Source organism: Meriones unguiculatus, chromosome 15 (assembly GCF_030254825.1).
Source record: "Meriones unguiculatus strain TT.TT164.6M chromosome 15, Bangor_MerUng_6.1, whole genome shotgun sequence".
NCBI lineage: Eukaryota > Metazoa > Chordata > Mammalia > Rodentia > Muridae > Meriones > Meriones unguiculatus.
This window is the reverse complement of record NC_083362.1, coordinates 76,591,176-76,599,104: the sequence shown is the minus strand read 5'-3', so window position 1 is coordinate 76,599,104 and position 7,929 is coordinate 76,591,176. Positions and strand designations below refer to the sequence as shown.

Below are 7,929 nucleotides of genomic sequence, written 5' to 3'. Positions count from 1 at the left end.
GCTTCCGGCGAGTAAGCGCCTCTCTATCTCACTTCCGGCTCCGCGCGCAGGGGACCGGGGGCTCCACTTCCGGCCAGGCTGAGGGGCTACCGATCGCTGAAGAGGGCAGGTCTGTGCTGTGGCGCCTGCATAGGCCGAATCTGGGGAACTCCTGGTTGGTAGCGTCTGTCCCCGCCCACGGAAAGGCGGGACGTGGCCGTCTGTGGCCGGGAGGACTGTTGTCGGCCCCCGGAGCGGCTGAAGGTCGTGAGAGGTTCGGCGCCCCTTGTCCTTGCAGCAAGGCTCCAAATGGTGCCCTCCGAGTCGGTATCTTTTGAAGTTGTGTCAGATGAATGTAGCCCAAAATGTCTCCATGGAACCAACAGTGTTTGTAGCCTGGCCAGGCGTGTTGACCGATGGCTTTTCCCCCAACACTCCCGATTTTACATGGGTTTCAAACAGCTTTTAAACATGGAAGCCGTCGGGTCCTTCCATTCTCTTCTACGCGACTTAGGGAAGGCCCCTTGCAGGGAGAGGACCCCAGTGGACGGGAGAGGCTGCGCCTTAAGGAGACAGAAGCGCCCGCCCTCCGGTGAGACGGAGACGAGGCCGCAGTCCCCAGCACAGTGGCTGTGACTTGTCTGCATCTTTGTGTGGTCATGACGCACCAGCTGGGAGCTAGCGACCCATAGGTGCCCAACTAATGCTCGTGCTCAGACTGGCTCAGTTGCACAGGTCTGTGGATCCTCGAACAGAGCCACGGGCATTGAGGGTGTTGGGTGGGAGCCAGGGAGAGAGGATTCCTGCGGGGGTATATGGGCTTGATAACCGCAGAGAGCACCGCTCGCACGAGGGACAGGTGACAGCAGTGTCGCTGCAAGGCAAAGAACCAGAGTTGGCCCAGCCTTAAGGCCCTGCTCCACAGCTGCACAGTTAGGGACCTGGGATGCCTCAAGTGTAAAACCGCCCAGCTGTGCATAAATAAGTACACATCAAAATATGGTGCGGTGGGCCATCCATATAGCCTTAAAAAGCCTGTCTCGGGCTGCAGCGTGCACAAGTCTGGAGGATGCTGTGCTCAGTGAAATCAGCTAGCTATTAAAAAAAACAAAAACATGATTCCACTCATAGGTCACTAAAGCAATCAACTTCATAGAAACAGTGGAATAGTGGATACTCAGCTGTTGCCAGACGAGGGAGTGTCAGTGGTGAGGGAACAAAGATAAAACTCCTAGCCTGAGAACACTTATTTATCTCTTAAGAGGCTACATCTCAGGCCAAACTGGACTCAAGGCTTTGACTCAGAAAAGAAGTTTACGACTAGTGGAAGCAAAGTTAGGGTTTTATTAAAAATATTTTAACATTCGACTCTAACCACAAGAAGAAAGAATACCCAAGTATAGCTCTTTCAAGGGTGTTAAAATTCTTAGCACTAGCAATCTATACCATTTTGATGGCTCTCAACTCAGAAGATTGATCAGAAACTGTGTGTGTAAGAGAGATATGGGGTGGCTTCAGAAATGCCTTGGATGGAATTATAATCTGATAAAACCAGGAGCCACTGGTTGCATGAGTTTTGTACATGTCCTTCCTGTAAATAAAGTTTCTGGTGAGAGTCCTAGAAAATTTCAGACATACTGGGGGAGAAGGAGAAAGGCCTTGGGCAGTTAATTGTGCTAGAATTCCTACTTCTCTGTCAGCAAGAGGCTTCAACCAAATTCCTGGGTGAAGGGCTCCTCTTCCTTTTTACATCCCCATAATTTCTCTTTCTGTCCTATCTCAGGAGGAATAGGAAGTGAGTGCTTTTTAAAGATTTTTTTTGGGGGGAGGGTGTCATTTAAGTGGAGAACAGAGTCTTACTATGTAGCCCCTGGCCTTGATCTCATAGAGATCCACCTGTCTCTGCTTCCCAGGTGCTGGGAAAGTATACCACCACACCTGGCAAGATTATTTTTATATTTATTTAAAGTGTGTGTGTGCATGTGTGGTGTGGGGGTGGGGAACCATGTGTGTGTAGGTTCCCCAGAGGCCAGAAAAGGGATTAAACAGCTTAGAGCTAGAGTGATATGCAGTTATGAGCTGGGTGCTGGGAACTGAACTCTGTTCCGGTATGAGTCATCTCTCCAGCCCCAGAAGTTAGTATTTTAACAGAACAGTATCAGTTTGGAAAGATGAAAAGGTTTAGGGTTGATTATATTGTGTTTAGTTAACAGTCATAACCTTAAAAAGGTCAAAATTGCTAATTTTATATTTTTCAGGTTTTTTTTTTTTTTTTTTAGACAGGATCCTACTATGTAGCTCTGACTGTTCCAGAATTCATTATGTAGACCAGGCTAGCCTCCTACTCCCAGAGATCACCAGCCTGCCTCTGCCTCCCAAATGCCAGGATTAAAGGCATAAGCCACTCACTGTGCCCAGCACACTTTTTTAAAAGAGATTCTAAACTGCTGCGTATCTTTTGTGTGTATTTTGTTGTTGTTGTTTTGGTTTAAGGTATGAGAGAGACAGAAACAGAGAACATGAAGTTGGGTGACTGGGAGGATCTAGGAAGAGTTGGAGAATATGATCAAAATACATTGTATGAAAAAAAATTAAAATAAGATTTTGATTAGGTGGGTCTCCCCTGGGTCAGTCTGTAACAGTTTTTGGCGACTGTCGCACACAGGCAGCTTCAGCTGTGCCACCTTCCCTAGTCCCAGGGAGCTCAAGTTGCTTCCCTGTCTTCCCAGCCTTTGCGTGGAGGTGACAGGACTTGAGCAGAGCCCTGCACCTTCACGCCCCTCATATGCTTCTGCTGCTTCCCTGGAGAGGCCCCTTGCTCTTAGAAAGAGTTAAGCAGCACTTGGTTCATGAAGCAAAGGTGCGCTTCCATTCCCAAAGCACATGGCAGCATTCTCGGTGCCTGGAGTTCAGGCAGGTGGAAGGTCACATACTCATTGACCCACACACTACCATTACCCACAAGGTCAGGAGCCTAATCAGTGCTGTAGCCAAGGCCTCAGAGCTGGCAGCTTGCCGGCTGGGTCAGGCCTCTTCTCAAGGACCACCCAGCCCCACGTCTCTCCTCCACAGAGTCTCATGGCTTCCTCCTTTTTTGGTTGGTTTTGGTTTTTTCGAGGCAGGGTTTTTCTCTGTAATCTTGGCTGTCCTGGACTCACTTTGTAGACCCCACTGGCCTTGAACTCACAACTCACAGAGATCCACCTCCCTCTTCCTTCCCAAGTCTAGGATTACAGGCATGTGACACCGCACCCGGCTTCTTCCAGGTTTTATAAACTCAAAAGACCTACCCAGAGCCGGGCAGTGATGGCACATGCCTTTAATCCAGCACTCAGGAGGCAGAGGCAGGTAAATTTCTGAGTTCGAGGCCAGCCTGGTATACAGAGCGAGTTCTAGGACAGTCAAGGCTACACAGAGAAACCCTGTCTTGAAAAACAAACAGAAAACAACAACAAAAAAGACCTCAGAAAGGAAGCCAAGAAGGGGCCAGCACACCTCATGCTTAGGATCCTCTTATCCTACCTCAACCTTTTCTAATGCAGGCAGTTATAGTCCCTTCCCAAAGCCAGCAGGGACATGGGGCTATAAGGCTGAGTCCCCAGCTACATGTAGGGTAGGGTGCTGCACCATCATGTGTGCTGACCCTCCACAGCTCATGCCCTGTAGCAACCTCTGAGAACTAGGCAGTAGACTGAATCATCGGGGGCCTGAAGTGCTCATTTCTCCTGGCCCTGAGGCCAGGGAAGTGCTGTGGGTACCTGTTCCTCTCTTCTGAAGCATCATCTTTGCAAACTCTCCATCCTTGGTAGAGGCAGAAAGTCTTCAGTTTTTACCACAGAGGCTTGAAGACTTGGACTCTGCCCCAGAGTTACCCTTCCCAGCCCCAGCTTGCTCCACAGACACTGCAACCCAAGCCCCGGAACCAACTTGTAAAGCTCTGAAAGGCAGAGTCCACATCCTGCTGGGAGACCCCAAATGAGGCAATTCCTCCACACATCAGTTCCTTCCCTGTCACTGTAGCTGGTGTTAAGTGGCAAATCACTGAGGTTGTAATAACCCAAAATTCCATGAGTACCATGTACAATGGATACAGAAAATCTCAGAACTATATGGGCAGCCCCTGTGGATGTTCCTGTCATAACAGTTGGCCATTTTACTCTATTCAAATAAAAACCACAGAAATAGCTCCCTAGGTGCTGACAAGCCCTGCACACCTGAAATGTGCAAGCCAGGCTTGTAAACCTCAGAGCTTAGAGTTCAAGCCCTCATAACTAGCTATTTGTGGTCCCAGCCTCTCAAAGCTAGAAACTCAAACCACAGCAAATCTGAGCCTTCAAAGGTGGTGGCCCTGTAGCCAGTGCCACAGCTCCAAAGATGAATGATCAGGTCCTCAGCCTGAAACTGAGGCTCACTACTCACTGCTTTACTGAAGAGCCAATAACTGGCAAAAACTGAAAAGAGGAAAAAAAAAATCTCAGCTTCTCTCTGTCTTTGCCTGTAGCACTGTTGCAATTTGAAGAAAAGATGAGCAAAAACTAGAAAATGTGAGCATGTACATTCAACTTGCAATGAGGAATCTGAACGGTGAGGTTCACCTTTCCCAGGGCAACATCAGGTAGCCAGCTGCCCTTCTGGTGCCAGGGCTTCAGGCCCCAGCACAGGCGCTCCTCAAATCAGCCAGTCAATTCCAAACCTCTCCCTCTTCCTTTCCCTCCCTCCCTCCTCTCCTCCCTTCTTTCTGGTGGTCTTAGGCTCATGGCAAAACTCCTGCTTCAGTCTCTGAAGTGCTGAGATTACCACAACCTAGCTAAAACATTTTTAGTTAATATTTAAGCCCTTTGAACAGTTTAATTTCAAAAGCCAAAATCTGTCCATAGTTGAAGACACTGCAGTGTGGCTCTCTCTTGAGAAGTGTGTTTCCATTCTTTTTAATTTATGTGTATGTATGTATATGCCATATAAGTGCAGCACCTAAAGAAGCCAGAAGAGGGCGTCATTCCCATGGAGCTGGAGTAATGGGTAGTCTTGAGGTCCTGATACAGATGCTTGGGAACCAAACTCAGGCCCCCTAAAAGAGTGGCAATCACCCTTCTCCACTAAGCCATCTCTGTCCCAGCCCTCATCTCTAATCCCCATGCTTAAATCATTGGGCAAGGTTTTCTAAACACAAAGTTTGCTTTCTACTGACTCACACTGAAATGCTTGTCCACAGTGAAGAATCCTGGCTTCCCCTGAGTAGAGTTTGGAAGAGCTCCTTGGGCTGTTGAAGAGATGAGACTTGTCTGCGTATGGTACCTACTGTGCACTGGCCCTGTGGGGATTCAGAGCTGAAGAAATCTCAGCCTCAAGTGGAAGAGGACTGGGACAACAGAAATTCAGACAGGCAGAGGGTCCGAGTCACTCATCCCAGATCAGGAGGTCAGTCCAGGATTCAGGGGCTCCAGAATGTGGGACAACAGTGCCACAAGGCTAAGCTGAGACTCTAGCCTCTCTGCAGCCTGCCTTCAGCCTAGACTCTTCCTCACTGTGTGCTTCCTCACTGCCAGGTGACATTTTCCTCCCATAAAACTTGGCTTCTGTCAGTTGGACTCACAAACCTGCTAATGATACCTGAAGGCCAGCCTCTGTGTCCCTTAGCCAGACATCTGAGGCCTTTCATTAGGGAAGCCCAGCTACCCACCCCTCCCCCACCTCCCATCCTACACACACAGACATGGCTTCTTTGCCTCCCCACAACCTCCCAGGAGCTATTTCTCCAGTTCGCCAGGTGTCCCATCGGAGCAGCAGGACCCTGGGTGCCCAGCCCTGCTCCACCCATAGGATCCTAGGCCTTTATCTCCTCCCCTCCCCTCACAGCTGCCCCAGAAGCTATCTCCTGCAGACACACAGTTCTCCCTCTGCTGGCATGAGTGTGTGGTTCTCTCATGAGAACATTGCTTATGGGCACAGGCAGAGCCAGCAAGATCCAGAAATGTAGGTACAAAGTGGAACACTGTCCCTCGGAACCTGTGGACCAGGGTAGAGCGGTCAAGAGCGGCCTTAAAGAGAACTGGCCCCCGGGAGTGCAAGCCAACTTTACAAAGGGTGTTTGCAAACCTCAGACTGAAGTTACTTGGAGCAGGGCAGACCCCAAGTATAGTTTACTCCCAAAAGATACAGATATTAAAGGCCTGCACCCCAGTCTGCGGTGCTGTTGCAAGCTGGTGGAACCCTTAGGAGATGGGGCCTAATGGCAGAAAGTGGGGTGACTGGGAGTGTGCCATCAGACTGTGCAACTGTGGGACCCAGCCCTTCCTTGTTTTATTTTCTAGTCATCCAGTGAGTAGCTTTGCTCTGTCACATGCTCCCATCAAGGCTACCATCTCAAAACTATGACAGTTTGCTATGTGACCTAACAAGCCACCTGGCTCCTCGCTTAGCAACTAAAGGAGAATTTTCACCACACGTCCACACTGTCCCAGAAAGCAACACTCTGGTCTCCCTTCTGGACCAGCAACAAGTCCAGTTAGATTCCTCCACCAGGAGGAGGTACAGAAAAGGCTCCCCCTAAGGACTTGGAAGACAGGAAAAGACAAAGAAGTCACAGCATGAAATTGTTCTTAACTGTGTTACCCAAAAGCACTGTTTGGGGAACTATTCTTTTAGAAGTTAATTACTCTCACGCTTAGATTTTATTTCTTCATAGGCCCCAAGCCAAAGGACACAAGCCCAAAGGTGGGCTGTTGCGAAAGCTGAGGACCCTGCAGAGGCCACACTGGGGTCAGAATCAATGGCACTACCTTGGGCAGGGAAACAGCAGAAGGCTATTTTTGAAGCCATAAATGCTCAGGGCACCCCAGGTTGCAATTAATAAATACCATTGTTGATAGACAGAAACAAAGCCCGCCTTCACTTCTTGATTCTGTGGCCCATTTGGTGAAGCACTCAGGAACAAGCTCAGCCAACATACACACATAATGGCATTAATTACATCCTGTGAATTTATTTTTCCAGAGAGAAATATTTCTGAGGGGAAATGTCTATAAAAGCAGTTTAAGCAGAGTGTGATTGTGTGTATGTTTCCTATAGGAAATCTGTTTAGTTTAAATCCCAGCTTGAGGGCACAAAGACAGGGGCACAAAGAGCAGAGCAGGCTGCTGACAGCCCAGAGGGGTGTGGTGGTCCAGGGCCTCCCCACCCTTTGCCCCCTGAGATCCTGAGTCAGTAACTGACTTGTTCTGGACAGTGAAGGAGCAGTGCTTTTAGGGCTACACGCTGGGCACATCCTCCCCCCAGCCAAGACCCCTTCCGTTAGTAGGGTGACAGAGGCACGTTTGAGATGGAGCTCTATTGAGTTCTTCATGGAGTCACTGCATCAACTCTTGTCCGGAGACCCATCGCCACCGAGACCCCCGAGAACTGGCCACCTCCCAAACGGTTGTTCTGAAGTTACCTTTGAACTTCAGGGGACACACAAAGAAACAATGACTGTGTGTGTGTGTGTGTGTCTGTCAGTGTTATATAACATTATATTAATGTACTAGCATTAGAATTAACAATATATTAATATGTCTTCTTTGTGCACCACTTCTCTTTTTTACATAATCAAGCCAACACCACGATGGCTATGAACCATTCTTTCTAACCTGATATGTCTTTGGTTCTCCATGTCCAGGACAGGCCTAACATCCAAGCATTCAATCTAGGCCGACGGGTACTGAACCTGAGTGCACAGAGGAAGTTTTTAAAACAAAATTCAGTTGTCTTCAGGTACTTCAATCACATTTTAACATCCCTCCTTTTGAGGGCTGAGGACACAGCTCAGTGGGTAGGGTTGTACAGGCACGAAGAGCTGATTCTGGATCCCCGCACCCACATAAAAAGCCAGGCGCAGCCATACAGAACTACAGTCTCAGTGCTGGGATATGACAAGGGGAAGACAGGAGGGCACAGGGTCTTGCTGGCCAGCCA

At 48.9% G+C, this 7,929-nt stretch overlaps 1 long non-coding RNA gene across 1 annotated transcript; it reads left to right on the top strand.

The window, feature by feature from the left end:
* Positions 1–5: 5 nt before the first annotated feature.
* LOC132648124 (uncharacterized) lies at positions 6–7,078 on the top strand. The gene is made up of 3 exons (XR_009586509.1): positions 6–109; positions 5,192–5,397; positions 6,665–7,078. It is a non-coding gene; the product is annotated as an uncharacterized LOC132648124 (long non-coding RNA).
* Positions 7,079–7,929: the final 851 nt, after the last annotated feature.